The 20,992-nt window shown below is 41.9% G+C and overlaps 1 protein-coding gene across 1 annotated transcript in view; it reads right to left on the reverse strand.

The window, feature by feature from the left end:
- The window catches only part of lrfn1 (leucine rich repeat and fibronectin type III domain containing 1), a 36,491-nt gene extending 19,819 nt beyond the window's left edge, over window positions 1-16,672 (reverse strand). The window contains exon 1 of the mRNA XM_080504110.1: window positions 16,561-16,672. The gene's annotated coding sequence lies outside the window, so the exon portion shown is untranslated. The remainder of the gene's footprint in view (window positions 1-16,560) is intronic.
- Between the last annotated feature and the right edge of the window lie 4,320 nt (window positions 16,673-20,992).

Consider the following 20,992-nt stretch of genomic DNA (forward strand, 5'->3'; position numbering starts at 1 on the left):
TACACATTTTAATATACATTTAAAAAGCAAAAGCAGTGTTTTGATTGAATGAATGTGGAATTATTATAAAATTATAACTGAAATTGAAATGGGGACACTGATCGAGGCATCAAACTTCCTCAGGCAGTTCATTTCAAGGCTACAGTAGGTTTAAGTACGGCTACAATTAAAGGTAATTTTCATTGATTCCTTTTTGGTTTATTTGTCGTTTGAAACCATCATTTCTTTGGAAATTAACACATCACACTGTAATGAAAAATGTCTTGACTAATAGCATGCAATCAAACAATATTCAGTTCATTACGGAAAAATAGAGAAAGTGTCATTTACATTCATGAAGCTGGCAGATTGTTTTAGTATTTAAAGCTTGGTCGTTTCATCTTCTATTGAGCAAATAAAATTTGAACCTTTCAGAAAAAGCTCAGATTTGAACCACAATTCAGACACACTTTAGCAGCAATCAAACGGTCCACTTAGAAATGTGGTCCAGACCTTGATAGTCCTCCAACCATGTAGATGAATCACTTTGAAGAGCAGCCAACTGGACCTCAAGCACCACAATCAGGCTGTGCCGTATATACTACCTTGAAGCCTTAAGAGTGCATCTAATCTCCTGAATTTCAACATGGTGCCATCCTCAGATTTGCAAGTTTATGGTTTCTTCAGCGTATGCCTGTTTTACTTTTACGAGCAAACTAGTATGACGACACAAAATGCGAAGCACCGACACATATTTAACTGTTAACACACCTTACACTTACCTCACAGCAGAGAACATAAGGCTCGTGCACCAAAACTCACCAAGAGACTACTCATATAGTCCCACCAAGCAAGGTGGGACTATATTGTGACAATATTTGTATATAATTTAGTTATGTGCTTTTAAATAACTAGAACACATTTGGTGTTTCGGTCGTTCAATATCAACTGGTCCTACAATTTGTCCCCGGACACCTGTCTTCAGGGGACACCTGCCCTTTGGGTGTAGGGCGACCCGACATCAGAGGTTTTACTGTATTTAAATTCTAACGCGATCATACAGTCTTTAGTCCTGTTAAACCAACGATGTGCGAGAAGCGTCTTTGAGAATCAATTTCTTCATAATGAATAAACGTTACTCCTACTCGGCATACTTACCTTATGTAAATACTTTTTCTTTTTTTTTTTTCTCCTCTTCTAAATCTGCCACGCATGATGCAAGATACAGGACCTGTTCCCCACAGGCCAGGAGCTAATTCCTTGTCTTTCGCCTGTCAAAGGGATTTCAACTACAGCTGCTAACATGCCCCACGCAATCATCAAGTCAGAGGCTGAGCTCCATGTTAACTAACTATTTCAGCCACAGGCGCTCATGTGTGCAGCTTTTTTTTTTCGGCTCTTTGCAATGTGGCATGTGTGAAACATGACAAGGACAGTGAACTACTGGAACTGTGTTAAGTGACCTCCTATAGCTTCTTTCTCTTTGCACATCAAGCCTCTGCACGATGCAGCGCCAACACATCTGTATTTCAATCATTAATGCTTGGCTGGAAACGTCTGGGTTCGGCTTGAACTAAGATTAAGGCGAGAGATTATTGCAGGGTTGAAAGAAGGAAGAAATTGATTAGAGAGAGAATTTCCCAGCATGCCACCTTCCATGTACTTTTTAAGATCACAGTAAATGAGTTTTAGAACTGAAATTAACTTTTGATGAACCATATGTTTCAGAACTCGGATTTTCAATTTGAAGTAACATAATAAATGCAACAAAGACTCATTTGAAGCTGTGAAACAGGTTCTTAACCAGGAAGCAAGCAAGGAATTAGTTGTATGTCGTTCCTAAATAGATTTTTCAGGTATCTTTACTTCATTAGATTGAGCCGTTACTTCTTTAATCCTCTTGAAAGATGATACAGAGTTCAAAGGAGGATGAGAATGTGATCAAGTCACATCAATAATGGCTGAAAGCCAAGACTTACTGTTTTATAAGTCAAAACTAGAAGTTTTAAATGGAATTAATCTTGTTTTGTATAAAGTTGGTCCAGGATAATAACCCTTTTATTCACGATGATGATGACACTAAAATACTTTTTTTTATTAAAGATGATTGTTTTGTTTTTTTATTATGTGCATGTCCACACATATGAGTTTATATATAGTATTGCTGCAGGGATATGGTGACATTATACATGAATTGTGTTCATAATTGTGTTTAGATAGGTTATGATCTACATGTCTGAAAAATAATTATCACTATCATTATGATCAAAAACTAAGTACGTCTTGTTTTGTTACTATCTGTGTCCCTCAGTTAAACCCATGTAATTTATGTAAACATAGTTATAATAAGGTGGCACTTCAGCTTATCTGTCAGCACGGTCAGTCTAATGACTGAATGTAGCTTGAAGAACATGCTTTATTATCTGTATTTTAACATTTATGTCAAAAACAAAATAATTATGATGTGAGGAAGCGGCAACAAAACAGCTAAACTCAAACATGCATACAGCTAAACAGAGAGTCCAGTTAATGTATGATGGGTGAATGTGCATATGATATGACCAGTGTCTTTAAAAACCAATGAAGTTAAGAATCAGTTTCAACCTTAAATCCATGTACTTAAGTGTCAGACCTTGTCGTATTTCTACTATTGGAATCAGTAGTTTTGCAAAATAGATTTTCCCACACAATTATCTGGATTCCTACTTCAAAAATGTGATTATTGTGTAACTCTAGAATGGAAGTAATACATATGAAATGACCATGGGTTCACTTGGTAGGTTGTTTTAGGTCTTGGCTTTAGGGTTTGAATATGGAAGTAAAACTGTGCCATCAGATTCTGAATTCGAATTTCTAACTCTGAATTTTTTTACCATCAAAATCAGACCTTGAATTTTAAAAGCTGTCGAATTTCAAGTACGTATCTGTTTTTGCTTCTGATTTTTTTTCAACATCTAAAAATATTCAGTGTGTAAAAATTCAATGTGTCTAAAAATTCAGCTGCAAAAAAATTCAGCCGCAAAAACAGCCAGAATCTCTGTGCCATCAAGACGATGCAATCGATACCTGTCTCTTTCACCCAACATCCAACCAAGGGAAGCTTTGTTGGTCACGTGACCAGTGCAACACTGGGCCAATCAGCCATGGCGGCCAGCGGTAGTGACGGCGCTTTGGTGAGTATTTGCCATTTATGCCTGTAAATTCTGCAGGAGACATTAAACCACACATTACAAATCACCAGGAGTTATGAAACAACATATGTGGCGAACTTTTAATGATGTGTGAAAATGTTTTCAAAGAAATTACATTTACTGTATGCAATGTTTTACATGCAGAAAATAGTTAAATTGTCTCCTGTTTGATTTTTTTTAAACATCCATTGAATACTCTAATCTGTGCAGTGCTTGTTATGGCAAAAACTAATTTTAACCTGCCCCTGCAATAGTGCTTCTAGCACCACCGTCAATGACCTAGTTATATTTGTTAAAATTAGATTTTGCCATAACAAGCACTTGTCACGTGACCAACAAAGCTTCCCTTGATTGGATGTTGGGTGAAAGAGACAGGTATCGGTTGCATCGTCCTGATGGCACAGAGATTCTGGCTGTTTTGCAGCTGAATTTGTTTTTGCGGCTGAATTTTTTTGCAGCTGAATTTTTTTTGCAGCTGAATTATTAGACACATTGAATTTTTACACACTGAATATTTTTAGATGTTGAAAAAAATCCTAAGCAATAAAAGATACGCATTTGAAATTCGACAGCTTGTAAAATTCCAAGTCTGATTCCGATGGTAAAACAATTCAGAGTTAGAAATTTGAATTAAGAATCTGATGGCACAGTTTTACTTCCATATTTGAACACCTCAGTTCAGCATTGAGCTCAAAACTGCAACTTAATCTGAGAAATGACATGTGTGGCGTAAAAGTGTGACTTTAGAGTGTAAATGTCACGATCAATGAGTGAAGGTTGGCAGCGCTGAGTTATCCCTGCATTGGTTTTCCCCGTCAGCAAAGAAAATCTTAAGCGATGTAGAAAAGTACTGTACTGTTTCACAAGCGAACTCTCCCATATATACGCTGCAAATGACCCCATTCATCTTCTAGTAAGTCAAATACAAAGTAAATAGCCACCGCACACCTTGTACATTCTGATGATCGTATCATCTAGTTAAAAAAAAAAAAAAAAAAACGATCGAGATTTATTGCCACCAGGATCCGTGTGAATAAATTTACTGTAACAGCTCGATGCAATAATGGAAAATTCATAAAGCTCTAATTGATATAGAGGACAGTGTCCCAAACTCACTCAAGGTTGTAATGTTTGTGAGCGTGCGTTGCAACCGTAGAACGAAGGCGCTATGTATGCGCGGGACTCACCAAGCGTCACACAAATAATGGACTAGATTCGACACCCTTCTGTGCAAAGCAGGTTTAGGCATAAGTTTTGAAAAACATATATTGAAGGCTTCACTAATCCCGTTTATGTGTCAAATAAAGCACCTTGCGATGTCAGTGTCAACACATACAGAGTGGCAGCGGGGCAGTAAATTCACGCGGGTCGGGGGATTTATCTGCACTTGGCTTTGCACCAAGCGAATGAATTAAAGTGAACACTTGCGGCACTTCATCACTGACGAGCCTCTCTCGCTTTAACAGCCACTTTATATGTTTGCTGCAAGTCAGCTCTGAAAAAAAAAAAAAATTTAAAAAGAAAGAAGAAAAAGACCCACCGGATTCACCAAAATGTAATTACCAGATTTACCTGTTTACATTTCTTTATGTCAGACCCTCCTGCTCGTGTTTGACTTATATTCTAGCGTGGGTTCACAATGAGAAAGTGGGGGGGCACGATGGGGATTTCTCATGTATTTCTAAAATGTAATCCTTAAACGGCAGAGCTGGATTAACTCACCATGGGGTCTCATGGCAACAACAGACTACGGACCCCCACTGAGCCCCCTACCCAAAGGAGAGAAAAGTGATCTCCCACAGGCTTTTACTGTCTGTCAGTTTGTTGTGTGAGCCTCGATTGGAAGCAAATGTATTGAGATTTATGTAACTTGTGAGAACAAAGTAATGTATGGGGGCTATATTCTGACGCACGGCAATCAGCTGGAACACCGCGGCTAATGGTGGACACACTCGCCACAAGAACACAGGGATTTCTTTGCTCTCTTCAAGTGTCAAGAACCCCCCCCACCCCCAAAAACACATAGCTATTTCTGACCAAGACATTTAATGCCTCAAAAGAAAATCAAGTGCAGAACACGTGACAGTCTTTTGAAGTTTGAACCAATCACGTCGCAGTTCTGCCTGGGTAATGTTTTCAGAACAAGCTGCAAGAAATCCTAAATCAAGGCTGTGAAAATCTTGTAGCCTGGAGAAGAGAACTCTTGATGAGTACCGTATTACCTCTGTAATTTATTTTTGTTAAACTTACTTCCAATAAGACGTGATGTCTATACTAAAACATGCTGCTATATACCACTTGAAATCACTAGACGTTGCTATATGACCACAGAATGCTGCTACAGTACCACAGAAAAGCCGCCGTTGTTACCAGATTTGACTCATGGCACAAGCACGACGTCAGCCAAGAGTGAGAATAATATACAAATATGCAGCAAAAGCAGGAAACGGTGGCAGAAAGAGTTCAGAGAAACATATGAGGGACTAGAGCAAAGCAAAGAGAGTGTTCCAGGGATGAATAAAGTAAAGAAGGCTAATAGTTGCAAGCACAATGGCCAGAGCGGAAGAACAAATTCACAAATGGCCCTTGAACTGGCTGCTGGCCGATGCTTATCGACTGCGCCGTTTAGCCTGGGCAGGAAAAAAGCCAATGTGTTTTATACAAAGGTGTGACTCCTACGTGTATTATTTTTCTCTTCATAGCACATTTTTTGACAGATAGAAGTTAGACTCGGGTGTGACTTATAGTCTGGCAAACGCAGTATGGATAGGCCATTAGTCCCCCATAAGCAGCGAGCTGTGGCACGCTGTGGATTCTGAAGCCTCTTTGTCATTAGATCTTGTGCAGCTCGCCGGTTGGGTCGGACCGCACCGGCCAGCTTTCACTCCCCCCTCGCGCCAATGAGCCTTGACTGCCCATGATCCCGTCGCTGATTCCAAGTTTTTCTTTCCCAAGCCCACTTTTAATAACACTGACCGCTGCAGATCTGAAGCACGCCACATTAGCCGCAGTTTTTTTTGGGAGGAGCTCTCACCCGGTCATCCAGACCTCGTATTTCAGCCCAAGTCAGACTCAAATTCTCACGCCAGCACAGTTTTCTGCTTCTACCACAATCGACTCTGAGGACAAAATGTTCACGTGTGCCTCCTAGATTCCACCCACTACCACGTGGCGCCACAGAGTGGAATCCTGCATCACCTTCAATGTGGCTCGGATTTAGAAAGACCTCGTAAAACCTCTCGTTTAGTAACAGTACCTCTTGAAGTTTGTGCAGTTTTGGAAGTCCACATTTGCACAGAGTGTGCTTTCAATCAAGGGCTGTTCGAGTTGGAAAACTCTACCAGTGACACCTATGTCTCATTCCTCATTTCCTTTCAGTCAGAAAACTTGTGAACATTAGGAGGTGTTTCAGTACACAAGGCCATATATCTTTATTTTTATCACGAGTAAGTCAGTGTGAATGAGTATGAGGGGGGAGGGAGGAGTGTATGGGTAATATTTAAGTACTTTAGGAATAAATTTATTCATGTTTTTTAAATGCTGTACTGCCTGTTTGGTAATATTATGTTATATGTGCATTGTAATGTGCTGTGTTTTCTCGTGCGTGGTATGTTTTACATGTATTATAGTACCTGTGCATGTTTGTGTTTGGTGGTATGATTTCACCCCGTGGGACTGAAGATGGAAATGAGCTCTGAGCTAAATCTGGCATATTTACAGCACCGGGTGTCTGTTCATCAATATGCACTGTCCCGTTCAAAGAAATTAATAAACGAATGAAAAAACATGAAATGAAGCTTCCCAGCAGCTTCAGGCCGGCTGCCCTGACGTCCTATGTCACGGCGGCGTTGGAGAGAGTGGTTCCAGCCCACCTCTTCGCTTTCTTCCCCGGGTGTCTGTGGGCGCGCTGTCATCCACCCGCTGCAGCTGCTGGGATGTCTTCGAGATGAGCAGCAGCCGCCGCAGCAGCGCAGAGGACTGCTCGCCGGAGCGGCGCAGCGGGATTCATCTGCTGCGAAATGTAAACAACCCCAAGTAGACGCTGATCGATTTCAGGGAGGTCCAAGTCCATAAACATCACGGGTGAGAGGGTCGGGATTGTTGAGCGCCACAAGTGCTTTGATTTCCACCTCTTGAAAGCATCGCTTCGTTGCACGACCAGTGTGTGATGGTGCCACTGGAGGCAAATCCCAGAGGTGAAGTTTCGCCAACTGTTTGCCTGACAAACCCAAATAATGAGCCTGATTACCAAATTGTGTTCATAAAGCATGAACCTAACAATGAATTCCTACAACTGCAGCGAGCCAGAAAGAAGAAATAAAGAACCATGCACTTTATTTGACACGGTTATCAATTTAACCTGTCCAGATTGAATGGCGGGGCTTATTTGAAAAAGTTTGATCTGCATGAGTCTTGATGCAAATTACATCCTTTTTTGACATTTCTGCCTCCAGTTACACTTTTGAAGGGAAGAATTCAGGTCAGTGCATTTAATTCAAGATAATTAGTGACTACGGGAAGGAAACGTTTGGAATTAATCATGCAACACTTTATAAGGCCCTAATCACAAACCTGTCAGGCCTGTTGTTTTGAAAGACACATTTAGCTCTCTCTTATCAATGACCTAATTATTTTTTTATCTATATTCCAGTATCAGTTAATATGGCTGAATACTTGTAAAACAGTCGGCCTTACCCTTTCAGTGTTGCACAAAAAACGATTAGAGGCTGAGTAGAATTGCTGATGTCACACAATCTTTCCAGAAGAAATAAAACGGATTAAAAGTCGTCTGTGATTCGAACTTGAAGTTTCAGTTCAACACATAGCGTATTTCGTGTACATGCAGATCTGGCCAGAATTTATGAGGACGAAAAGCTTGAAACACACGAATAAAGTGCACGACGCGACATTTCCACAACTCACGGGTCATTTGTTTCCGGTCATTTTGTTGGTGGCTGCACCATCAATAATTAGTTCACAACCTATTTGATGGTGGCGGCATTCTTCGAAACGACTGTTTATTTCTGTCTCTTGTTAATTAGTAAATTAGATAAATTAGCCACTGAACTAATTTGCCGGCCGAAAGCTATCAAGTTGGAGGCAAATTAAGTCTTGAAAAATTAGGACATCAAAGAGCATTTAGTGGGATTGAGTCAAAAAGTCTTTTTCTTGTTTGGCCATGTCCTTTTCATTGGAATTTGATTTTGAACAATGCGGTTTTTTTTCATTTGTCATTGTCTTGAATTGATGCTGGCGCCACGTTCACCACAAACACAGGTTCGTGTGTGTGCAAACAAATGATTGTATTAGAATCTCAAAGAAGAGTTTATGATGGTTTCCCAGGTTTGAGTGCAGATCGGATCCTGTGTGTTTTCAGTCTTAGGGCTTGATCCTTCGCTCCTACAGTCACTTTCTACTGTCAATTTTACTTGTGTTATTTTCTCCGAGATTGCGTGGGTTTTCTCTTGGTATGTGATCTTTCATCAGAAAGAATTACTGGCAAGAAATTTGCTAATTAGCGGAATACATAAAGGGTCGATTCAGACTGTGATGCTTTGTATTTGCTTTGTGCATTGTTTTTTTTTTCTTTTCAGACTTTTCATATCAATCTACAAAGAAAACAGCAGAGATACTGAAAGTGACTGAGAGACTTCCCAATGGTACATTTCCTTCTGCATTTCCTGCAGTAGTATTAGTATTATTTCTACATTTTGACTCTAACAGCAGGGCATTCAGCTCAATCTCGTTGTTGCAATTCAGTATATCCTATAAGATCAAATTGAATGTTAAATGGAGAAAACACAGAAGAAGAAAGACTCAATTGCAGCCACTGTGACCAATATTGTTTATAATTACAAGTTACTAAAGACAAAGAAAAGTCCTCGTAAAAAAAAGACTACTTGGCATTTTCGGTACTGTTTAACCAAATTAAAGGCATTTAACTCATTACGCTCATTATTAAGTAGATATGAATGACAACTTGAAAAAAAATACACTTATAACATAGAAGTATATTTATAAAGCCAGGATTTGATCTGTTAGTTGAACTGTATGAATGCTCAGTAGTTCCTTATGGTTGTAAAATTATTGAAATAGATTGGATAAAAACTGTACTTATAAGTCAAACGACATGAAAAAGAAAATTAATTATTACAGTAATGTCAGTATGGTAATACATACATGCATATTTGGACTGGGCTGCATTTAATTTGCTTTTTCCATTTCCGCTGATTTCTAAATGCCGCAAGACCCTGAAACTGAACAGAGAACAAAACAGCTTTGAAGCAAATATCAATACCGAAAGTGAATGAAGCAGCTTCTAACCACAAATTTCTATAATTTGTCAAGGCGACCAACTAAATCCCACTTCAACACCTTCTGAAATAATTGGCTCGTTAGGGAAATACACAGAGGAGGAAAAAAGGTACGGGAAATTAGTAAAGTGTCACTATTGGTACATTGCTTTATCTACACTACCAAGTGAAATTACTGTTGTGAAAAAGAGTAAAAAAAAAAACTTTATCTTCTCAAAAGTATTCCATAGCATCCGTTTCTCTCCACCCCCATTTAATTTAATCAGTTGCAAGCATTGGAGTCATCACACCGGTGTAGAATGTATACGTTCAAAGCACTTTTCTTGTACAAACAACAAAGTCTATAAAGATTTACTCTGATAATTTGTCACAAATGAGGATATAATGTCTCTTTCTGTAAGCAGATTAAAAGGTTTGAATATTAATTTAGTGAGCAATGATTTATAATAGGAGCAAAGTATGTGTGGTGAAAATTGCACTAAAGTACAGATAACATTGTACACTGGCGAAGAAATACTGATAAGAGAGCAGGAATCTGAAATGTTACTTAAATACAGTGACAGAACAAATCGAGACGAGGTGTCGTTGTATTTACTGCATATTGACTTCTTCGTATGCTTCAACAGCCTGGAACCAAAACCGAATATATTCAAAACAAACAACAGCGATACTAAACGTGACCCAGACAGATTCTAACCACACATCTCTTGTACTGAGACGGATCCTTGGACAGCAGGAAAAACTACTAAAACCCACTTTAGCATTTTAAAATCTTGTGAAATGCATAGATTTGTATAAAGGGGTGGCGTCAGATTGACGTGCTTTTCTTTTGCTTTGTGCATTCTGACTAAACAGAATAATGCAGCTGTAGAGCAAACAACCCCATAAATGCAAAGTTTTGAGTGAAACAAGCTTCTGACGACACATTTCTATGATTCACCTGACGCACTCACAAACCATAACATTGGACAGCAGGGCAACCTGCTCAATCCTATTATTGCACTTTAATATAGCTCTGCCCATACCACTTGTCCATGATACTACGCCCAGGCAGGCTCATTGTGCTGCCAGGACCACTTATAACATCCCTGCCTCATGCGCGGCTCCTCCTCCTCCTCTTCCTCCTCCTTCTTCTCCTCCTCCTCCTCCTCCTCCTCCTCACTCTCCTCTGCCTATGAGCCAATGCAAATTACAGTAACAGCTTGGACGTGAGTATAATCTCAAGTGGTGCGAGCTGGGCTCCGTGGCGAGGCATGCAGGCAGATGGAAGCAGAGCCTCTGCCAGGCCTCTTTAGGGGGCTCCCACTCTTTTCTCCGGCATGGTAGACAATGGAGGAGCTGTGGCTCATAACCAGCTCAGCTCGTCTGCCACTATGATTCGGCCCACTCCCATACGCTGTGCTCCGGTAAACGATACGAAAGGAAGAGGGATCCTGTCACGGCCTTGTTTAGACCGATGCGCAGATGGACAGCGATGCTGGCAGCACTAGATCATAAGCCACTTGCGGCGCGCGGCGGAGGGCGGAAACTCCAGGAAGGATGTTGGCGGCTCGGACGGGAGAGAGGCGCGAGGGGAACATAACGTCGGGTCTGTTTCTTGAACGTTTCTCCTCGCAGCAGGGGGTGAAGGCCCTTCCCTTGGGCTACAGTGGATATTTATAAAACGCTGTTTAAATAAACAGTCGACTCTATTTGCATAAGAGATGGTGTGTGGCTTTAGTGAACATTAATTTTTAGCATGGAAATCTGAAAAAAAAAATGCATCGACTAGGATTCATTAATGCAACTCCAGTGAGTACGGCGCTCATTCCATAACTTAACTCGTATGTCTGAACATACTTCAATACAATATTCATATAATATACACTACAAAGCATAATTAACTGCAGTCTCACTGAGATATGTTGTAAGTCTGGCCCGAGGAAAGGTAATTTCATTTCAGTATTCAAATCTGTTTTCTGAACACTCCAACACGCGTCTCACTGTCTGAGTGAACTTCTGCATGCCGTGTTCATTTCAGTTCCATCTGCCAGGACGGAGACAGGAGAGTTTATCCTGCTCCGTAATTTGTAAGGCCCCACTGATTTCTGCTGACATAAAAATGATAAATTAATAAAACAGAGGTGTGAGTCAAAATGTTTTTCTTCTCTGGTGACGGATACCTTATCTTAGGTTAAGAGCTTACCACTTTAGTTTCAGGCTTTCGGTGGAAGTTACATCAAAATGAATTGCAGCTCTCGTTTTTGACGGAGCGAGCTCCAGGGTCTACACTCGCATGACAACCACGGATCAGAGCCGTTCTTGTTTTCCCGCTCTGGGAGAAAGCCTCGTTTGTTGCACACAAACACAGATCGCGCTATTCCTGGCCGGTAATGTAAATTCTCAACTCAACTAATGCTGCTAATGAGGACTGCTTACACAATAAGTTTAGCTCTTCCATGTGTCATTAAACATGCGTTGGAGTTTTGTTTTGTTTTTTTTCCCCCACCGTGCCACTGCACAGAGAAACTCAAACAACTTCTTCTTCTCTCCTCTGTGCATACATAAAACCGGCAACAACAAGAAAGAAAAAAAAACTAAACAGAATATGATCAATGGAGAAATCAATAGACTGTGAATCAGCTGTGTGTCAAGAAGAGGATGTTTAAGTGAGTCAGTCTTCCATGTGTTTGCCAACGCTGAGAGCATCGGCGCTAACAAAAAGATATTTGAGTGAGGGAGAGTGAAAGAAAGCGAAAAGCAGGAGCACCGCTCCCCTGGAGCGACGTAGCTATTGTACCCGGACGCTGCTCGCTTGCTCGCACACATGCACGCACACATGCACGCACGCCGGTGTGTTTGATTTCTCAAATTCCTGAAAAGGGGCCTCGGTTACAAATCCAAAAAGCTCCCATGTGAGTGAACGTGGCTCAATTTCTGTGGACGATTGGAGCGACTTCAACCGTCATCAGGTGTGCCGACGCTTTCTTAACACGGCAACGTTGCCCGTGGACCCCCGGAAAAACTCTGAGCTGCCTGCCACTGCTCGGTATTCCAGGAAAATGCTGACCGTGGGACTCAGATTACACTGACAAGACAAGCAGACCACAAAGAACAAGAGAGCAGAGCGGGGCGATAACTTTACTTCCTCCTCCATTTCCTTCAATCCCTGAATAAAGAAACGTCTTCACTGGACCTGTGACCATAATAGATTTTACTGGATGATATATTGTCCTGCAAATTATTGCAGAAAAACGACATTATTGTCAAAATGTTATATTTTTTTTTTAGGCCAATTTAACTATAAATGTAATGATGATACATCTTAATAATGCAAAATGCAATAAACTATTATTTGTTTTTATTTTTAACCATTGTAATTTGAATGTCATGAACTTTTATATAAATATTTTAAATAAATTAAATAATAATATTTTCTTTTTAAATGGACTCTGTTAGCTATAACTGCACTTGAAGAAAAATTCCAACCAAAAATAAAAGAGATCCTGTTTCTGATAAGTTAAAAACAAACCCCACTGAAGAATAAAACCACACACACCCACAACAATATATAGCGATAAATAAAAGGGCTTATCGAGCTTGTAATAATGTTTTTTCACCTCATTTCTACCCTCTCGTGGTAATATGGCAACACATCGAGGCTGGCAAAAAGATCGGAGTTCATTTTTGTTTGCGTGCGATTAAATGATTTATTGATTATCGCCTCAGGCCGAGACCTTCACTACCTACTTGAAGATCATTTTCTGAGCAGCAGCTGGAGAGGAATTGGGTTGCTTTGCCTCTTATTGTCTTCAAACCTCACAACAAGGATTTAACTACAGTTATTGACAGTAAACGTTGCTTTTCTTTCACCGCATGAAATAGAAAACTGAGATTTGAAATCTCACAAAATAAACCATTTCTTTTCATCGCCTGAGACTGAACAGGAAGTCACGTATGCAGAGCTTTACGCAGGGTGCCCGACTGCTGTAGATGCTGCTTGTTAGGCAGTGGAGGGGGAGGGGTGGGGGGGGGGGGGGGGCACACTGGAGGGAACAGCAGTTATGTTCAATTCAGTAACACAAGCTGGTTAATTAGCATTACCCCGCCATTCCCTTTGAAGCAGGAGAGGACAAGTGGGAGCCATGGTGTTTCTTTGCTCTCAGCACTGTGTGATTCCCCTCTGACCGCTGCAACCACAGGGGTGTTGACCGCCGCGGGGGGGGGGGGGGGGTCAGGGGTGGGCCAGGTGACCTCACCTCGCGACCCTTACTGAACCTGCCCGGGGGAATTGCCCAGACCTTTACTTAAATCTGCCCCCTCAGCTTAGTGCAGTCACCGGATCGGATGAGGTGCGGTGACATTTTCAGGGTGCGAGCCTGCACAGAACAGCAGACAGATGCTGAGGGGACACAGGTACCGACTGCACGTCAGTTGCACACAATTATTCTCGGCTGACTGCTCTCTGAAGATTCAACACACACCATTAACTCTATCCTCTCGTGCACCCTCCAGTTTTAATTAATAGAGTTTTATGCTATAGAACGTACAAGTGAAACTATGTTTATGCAGTGTTGCTGCGGTTTGTGGAATGTTTTATGACCCATTTCAGGTTGATTAGAGACGCAATCAATTAGTGTTGGAGTCCAGATTGGAGCTTTTATGCACCACACGTGGGTCACATCATTTGGAATATTTGGCAAAGTTGAGGTTTGGTGATGGATGAAATGAGGTTTAATGGTTCTGGTAGTGAGCACTGTCACCTCACAGTGAGGTGAATCCCGATGTGAATACAGGAATGAAGATCACATGTGCTTTTTGCGCATGCAGAGGTTTTTCACTTGGTGTTGAAAACGACATGTTTGAGGTTAATTGGTGACGATGAATCCCCGACAGGTTTGAGCGTCTATTATATGTGGCTGTATCCTGCCTTTTGCCCAGTGTAAGCATGGACTGGCTCCACATCCCTCCACCAGAAGAGCAGTACAGAAGGCTGAGAGATGGATAAATAAAAAGCTAGAGATGCATGCAATCTGGTTATGTTTGATTTTTTTTTTCATCACACATGACTCATCATCATGTGATGAGGTTTGTTGGTGTAGCGTTTGGGACTCTGGATTGATTTTGTCTCCAGTTATTCTTGCCAGAGTCCAAAAACAAAAACAGGTATGATCCAGGTCTCGATCAAATGTGGTAAAAAAAATGGGATATGTATCTGATGTCTTTCAATGCAACCGTGGTCGGAACGATCAAGTCGCATGTATGTCACTTCCACGCCATTGACTTTGAGACAGGGTCACGAATATGCGGCATCGTCAAAATGTTAAAAACTGTTTTTTCTCATCCTCCTTCTTTCCCTCATCACTTTGTCGGTGTCCTATTGCACAGCGAAATCTGATCCCAGCAAGGAATTGGAACTGAGCATCAAGACGTTCAGTGTGAACGGAGACCGAGACTAGCACTTGCCCTGGCGATGGACTGGATTGGGTTCAAGCTCCCGGCGATCCCGACATGAACATCATGACCTCAATCGGATTGAGCAGAAGGGCCGATGAAGTTTGGCTTGGGATGTGATGATTCAGAGGAGCTCATCTTACCTTTTAAAGAAGTTTCACATGTTACTCTTTATGAAGTGCTTTCCTCCGATTGCAAATTGAATAAAGTTGGATCCAAAAAGCAGAGGAAATGATGGGAAATGGATCCTGTGATTTGGCCTTTCTGGCTTCAGTGCTGTATCCGCCAAACATAATGTTGAATATTATTTGGTTGTTTGCAGCCAGAGTAAGACCGCAGTTGCTAGAAATGGTAATCCTGAAAAAGGAAATCCTTAGTTGTTTTTTATCCTCTCCATCAGTCATTTTTTATCAAGCTTCACCCTTCGACGAGCCACTGTTTCATGAGAGTCGTGTATGTTATGAATCCAAAGTATTTTCCATCTTGTTGTTGTCATGCTACCATTAGGATAGAAATCCTGATAGCTTATTGCATCGCAGCCTCCCAATTCCTAAGTCTTTGTGTTTTGTTTTTTCCCCCGCCCCTCCTCACTCTTGTCAACAGATCAAACAAACACAGTGAGAAAAATAATCTGAGCCGATAAAAGCTGCCATATAAAAACACTATTTGCACTAATATACATATAGTAGATGGTCTTAATGTGCTGATCCTGAAATAACGTTGTGACTTGATGTAAATCAAATCTGGTTTACTTCAATAATAAAGAGCAACCTAAACAAGCTGAATGATAATTTCAAATTATATTTGCACCTTTTCATACTATTAGAACCGTGTAGATTTCTTGTGTTAATGCTATTGTATGTCCTCAATCTACTGTTTGTAATACCCCCTATGGCTGTATATGAAAGTCAAGCTTTTATGTTTTTCTCATCTCTGTTTAGCTTCAGCCTTTCTTTGGATATATTTCTATATGTATTCCACTGTGGTTATCCTCTCAAAGCTGCGTATAAACAGACCCAGAACCACCGCAGACCTTATTTATATTCCTTGTATACTCAAACACATCAAGGCAATAGAGCAGATTCTTATTGGGCTAAATTCGTCTATAAGGCGGCTTTCCAGTGTGAAAACAAACGCTGCAGTTAAAAAAAAAAGCAAAAAAGTTTTGATCTGCACCATAAATTTCGACTATTGACCGTGAATATTATGGCTATATGTCCTCTGCGTGTGTAATGTAACAGTAGTAACAGAAGAATTGGATTTAAGTAGCAGTAACAGCATACATTAAAGTGTGACAAAAACAGTTACAGTACTACTACTCTGAGTAGCAATACTAAAAAAAGGAAAACTAATAGTAGTAATAGTAGAAGTATGATGAGTAGAAGTTAAGTCGTACCAATAGTCGTAATAGCAATAGGAGGAACCCTTATGATAATCATCATTCTCATGCTCCACCAACACACAAACACTCCCGAACAAAACAATAAAATATGTATCCCGTTTAAGTTGTGTATTGATGCGAGTTACATAATTCAGTTTTTCCTCAATGAATAGAAAACGCAGCACTTGAAGTATACCCAGGGATACACAGGATACACATTACTGCTCAACATGCAGCGGCTCAGAAAATACAAGAGGCTCACCAGATATCAAGCCCCGGTCTCCATCACCGGCTCCCCGTCGGCCTCCCGATCAGCTGGCAGTCAGAGAGTCGGGGCGGGGGCAGGCGACTCCCACGCGGCGTCGCAGGAAAACACCACCTGGAGGACGGGCAACATTTAGCCGCTTTGTTACAGACATGGCGAGTTAGCAAACATCGCTAAGACACCCAAGCACAGGAGCGCCTGCTTTAACTCATTTTGAGTGCGTTTGAGACAATATCCTGGTGGAAGGAGCCAACATTTCTCAACGCAGTCGAGAGGCAGTCATACATTCATAATCTCATTGACGGTGCTCGCTCCTTCTTCCACTTGGCAGCTTTGGGTGCGATATGAACGCTGATCTGATTACGGAACAACAGGAACGATGCACAAGCAGCAACAGTGGCACCAGAAAGCCCAGAGTTGAAGATACAGTGACTATGAATGTGTGTCCTGCCATTAATATTTCACTGCATCATCGTAGCTAAAGGAGAACAAAGTGTAAAGGGGAGCGTGATGAAAAATTTATCATATTTTGACATCGCTTTGGAATTTATCTGTGCACAACAAAGACCCGGGATCGGTGGGTGGGTGGTGGCTCTTCTGCTTGTGATGCGATTTAGAAGCTAAAAAAACAATTGCATGATTAATGTGTCCGAATAATTGTTCCATGTTTCTACAAGAGCTCACTGCCACAATGTGCACATATGTGATGAAGATGGATGAAGGTGAAGTTTTCTAACTCATTCACAAGGCTATTTCTTTGTATTCTATTTGATTTTTTTTTGCCTGTAACGTGTTTTTCTTGCATTTGCTCTTTTTTCTTTTATTGGTCCCCCCCCCCCCCACGCTGGAGCAGAGAGGGCTACCAAGGTCACGGGCCTTCAGTTTCTCACTTGTCCCAAAAATTCAAAAACAAGCTACACGACATGTCACTGCTCCGTTTGCGGTGCAGCGGCACGCAATCCAAGAGAGATTACCATATCGCTCGCATCCGTCTGCAGAGAGCCTTCATGCGAAAAAACAGCATTCTCCACTCGGGTTTTTTTCTTCTTCTTTTTTCTTCTTCCAGTTTCACTGTACTTCAATTTGTATTCAGAGAAGGACTCTGGGCTTGTCACCTTCAGCTATTCATCCAGCCAATGAAGTATTTATGACAAAAGCTTTTGCTTTCTGATATGCCATTTCAATCCTCTTCCCACCGCAGTTCATCTCAGGCTGGAGTGTCATGTCAGAGTTGGAGGAACGAAGCAGAGAAACAAAATACGAATGTAGGTGTCAGATTTACCAGTCTGTCACTTCACGCCAACCATATTGATGTTGGGAGGAGGACTTTCACCAGCAATGTTGTTTTTTTTTCTCCAGCTTTGTAATCACAGGCTCCTCAACCGGCCTCAATTTATCTCCAACATGGTTCCGCTGTTTCGGTATAAAACAGTCCACTATCCAGCTCCATTTCTCTCTCACAGACAGTGTTTTACCTCCCCCCTATTTCTTTCCGTCTCCCCAGGCCTTGATATGAAGCAGAAAGACACTCCCAGAAAATAAAATCCCCTGTGCCAAGAAACTTAAGCCAAAGGATACACTCCATCAAGTCATTATCCGACGCTGTGATAGCTTCCTATCTGTGAGAGACAAAGGCAGCGGTGAGGGTCGCAGTCATCCTCCTGCGCTGCCAGCTTCGTTACTCGTATACTCGATATGACAACAGGGGTGACCGACACCTCCCTTTTTACCTCGCCGCGGTTACATTAAGTCACTCAATCGCACGGTGATGAGCTGGAGCGAGCAGCATCAAACAAGAAGGACAAAAGAATAAGAAAGCGGAGCCCCTGTAAAGCCTGTTGGCCCGAATGGAACAGAGATAAACTTTTTCTTTGTCAAAACAATCTTAACCTTGAAATTCACCTTGGTGATCCGGGCCAGCTTCTATACTGCTTTGCTCGTAGTGGTGCTGGCGCCGAGCCCAGCTGACTGGGGCTGAAGGCAGGACACCAGTTAACCTCACCGGTCTGTCACTGTGGGAAAGACCCACACAAACACAGAGGAAGAACATGGAGCCCCTGCACACAGCGGCCAAGCTCGGATCATAAATATTCTCACTGTGAAGCCTTTTCCATACACGAGGAGTGCCACTCCACCACACTCTGTTGTGATCGTACATCATACCTGGCGACAAAAGACTTGAATTTGGAAGCAGAAAAAGAAGGGAAAAAAATGAATAAAAACAATAAAGTCAAGACGCTTCTGAAAGTCTGCTGTGGGGAACTGCACATGCATATGATCAAAAACAAACAGAATATAATATGGATTCCTTTTAACGACGGGGAAAGATTCGACCTTGAAGAAGAAAAGAAACATGTTGACTCTGGGTTTGATCCAAGAAGACAAAGACCTGGATGGACAAAGACATCAACATCCTGTAGATGATTGTTCATTCACCATATGCTCGACAACACCAGCACATCTCACTGGACGTGGTTATGAGCTTGTATTTGAGCATCCTGGTGGTAAATTGTCACTAATGAACCAACAGTGAAAACATGTTCCATCATCATACACGTGTCAGATTGCCAGGGGAACAGAAAACACAGGGGGTATTATCTTATACTGAGACTGAGTGGCTGAGTGACACATCTGAAACGAGATTTCTGCTCAACAACAAATTCGCTCGGAGACTTTCTTGGGAAAGCTGCCGACAACGGTCAGAAAATCAGAGCAATGCTGATTTATTGAAAGATTGCACTACAACAGATCCATCATCTCATACTTATCATAGACACACAGGATTACAATTTACATATTTAGCAGGCAAAGTGTGAATTATCCTCCTCTTGGCTTAAATCAGGGAAACCCAGCTGACCAGCTGACCAGTGCGACACACAACACAACATCAGAGCTTCAATCAATTATAGATTTGAGTGACTGCTTTCATATTGGAGATGTCTGCCTTTCGTTTGTGCTCCGGCTCTACCATATAAAACGATGGAGGAGAAGGCGATTTCTGAGATGGCTGGCAGGTACCCAAGGACCCGCAGCATTTAATGGGATGTGGGAAATTAATTCCACCATGGCCGTGTGAGGAAATTCTCAGTGTATTATTTACAGCCTTTAATCATTTTTCTAATTGCCAGAGCGGTGTAAAGGTTTTTGGCTGGAAATTGTATTTCCAGCCTTTTTTTTTTTTTTTTTTTGCCCCCTCTCTCTTTCTCTTCTGCCCTTCACCACAATGATCACAGAGCCCGGAGATAAAGAGAAGCAATAAAGCGGCAGCAGCTGTAACACGCTTATTAAAGGACACTCTCAATGTCATCATGACTCAGCAGTGGACCGACGGAGCCACTCGCTCAGGAAACAGTGATGCTCTTCGGAGGTGTAAAGTAGCCCCGTAGCCATTATAACCGTGAGGTCAAACTCATCCTCAGCAGATCCCCGAAACCGAACGCCGCCGGGCCATTCCCCCCCCCCCCCCCCCCCCCCCCTTTTCCCCCCGGCTTTACGCTCCTTTTACTGCTCGTGTCGGCACTTTGATTAATGACTTGATTCACACACAGGATCATGTACAGTATACGCCAAGGTATCAATCATCTCTCCATACGTGTTCACGCAATTTCCACAGCTGCGTTGCCCGTTGACAGAGGCCTAATTGCACCTAACTAATAGGAGTGCATGAAGAGCAATGCCCCAAAACATTAAACATATTGAGAATACGTCACTTGATTGACGACGCGGCGCGTTTGAATGTGTATCCTGTTGGGTGGCTGCGCGCAAAACTCTGAGAGTCAACTGGGGACGGAAGCACAAAAAAGTGAGGTGATCATGAAGGACTCGCCGCTAAGCCCAAACACCATCAGACTCTAATGATCGGCCGCATCCCAGTGGCCCGACTCGAGCCACGCCGAGCTCCTCACTTCAAACAAGAGTCACAGAAGAGTTTCAAGGAAAATTGCTTGTAGGAGCTGTTTGATTGAATAATTAGCTTTTTATTAGCTTCTACAAACCTCTGCCATTAGAGGTCAGGCAAAGATGAATTGTGCGTACGCGAGTCCTTCCCAGCCAATCAATACTCGTGAATCCGGTGATGCCGGAGGGCAAGGTTACCGAGGGCAGACCGGGAACTGGGGGAGTGAGGGAGCAGGTCGGGATCACACTAAAAAATGAAATGGAAAAAAAAATCTCATTCTCACTGATAATTAAGGCTGTTTGTGTCGCGCTTCGACTCCCATCAGACAAGGCTGGTGGATGACATGTGGAGGTCTTCTGTAAGGCGTTTCCCTGAAGGCGCACAAAGCTCTCTGTGAGAATTCATGCTTTTATGTCAGCGCAAGTAAAATTACAACCTTGACCTTTGCAAGCTGAATCTTCGCCCGTTGTCGCAAGACTCTCAAATCAAACGATGCACATTCCCTGCGTCCACCGCCACTGAAATCACGTG

This window comes from Blennius ocellaris (genome assembly GCF_963422515.1).
Source record: "Blennius ocellaris genome assembly, chromosome: 2".
Taxonomy (NCBI): domain Eukaryota; kingdom Metazoa; phylum Chordata; class Actinopteri; order Blenniiformes; family Blenniidae; genus Blennius; species Blennius ocellaris.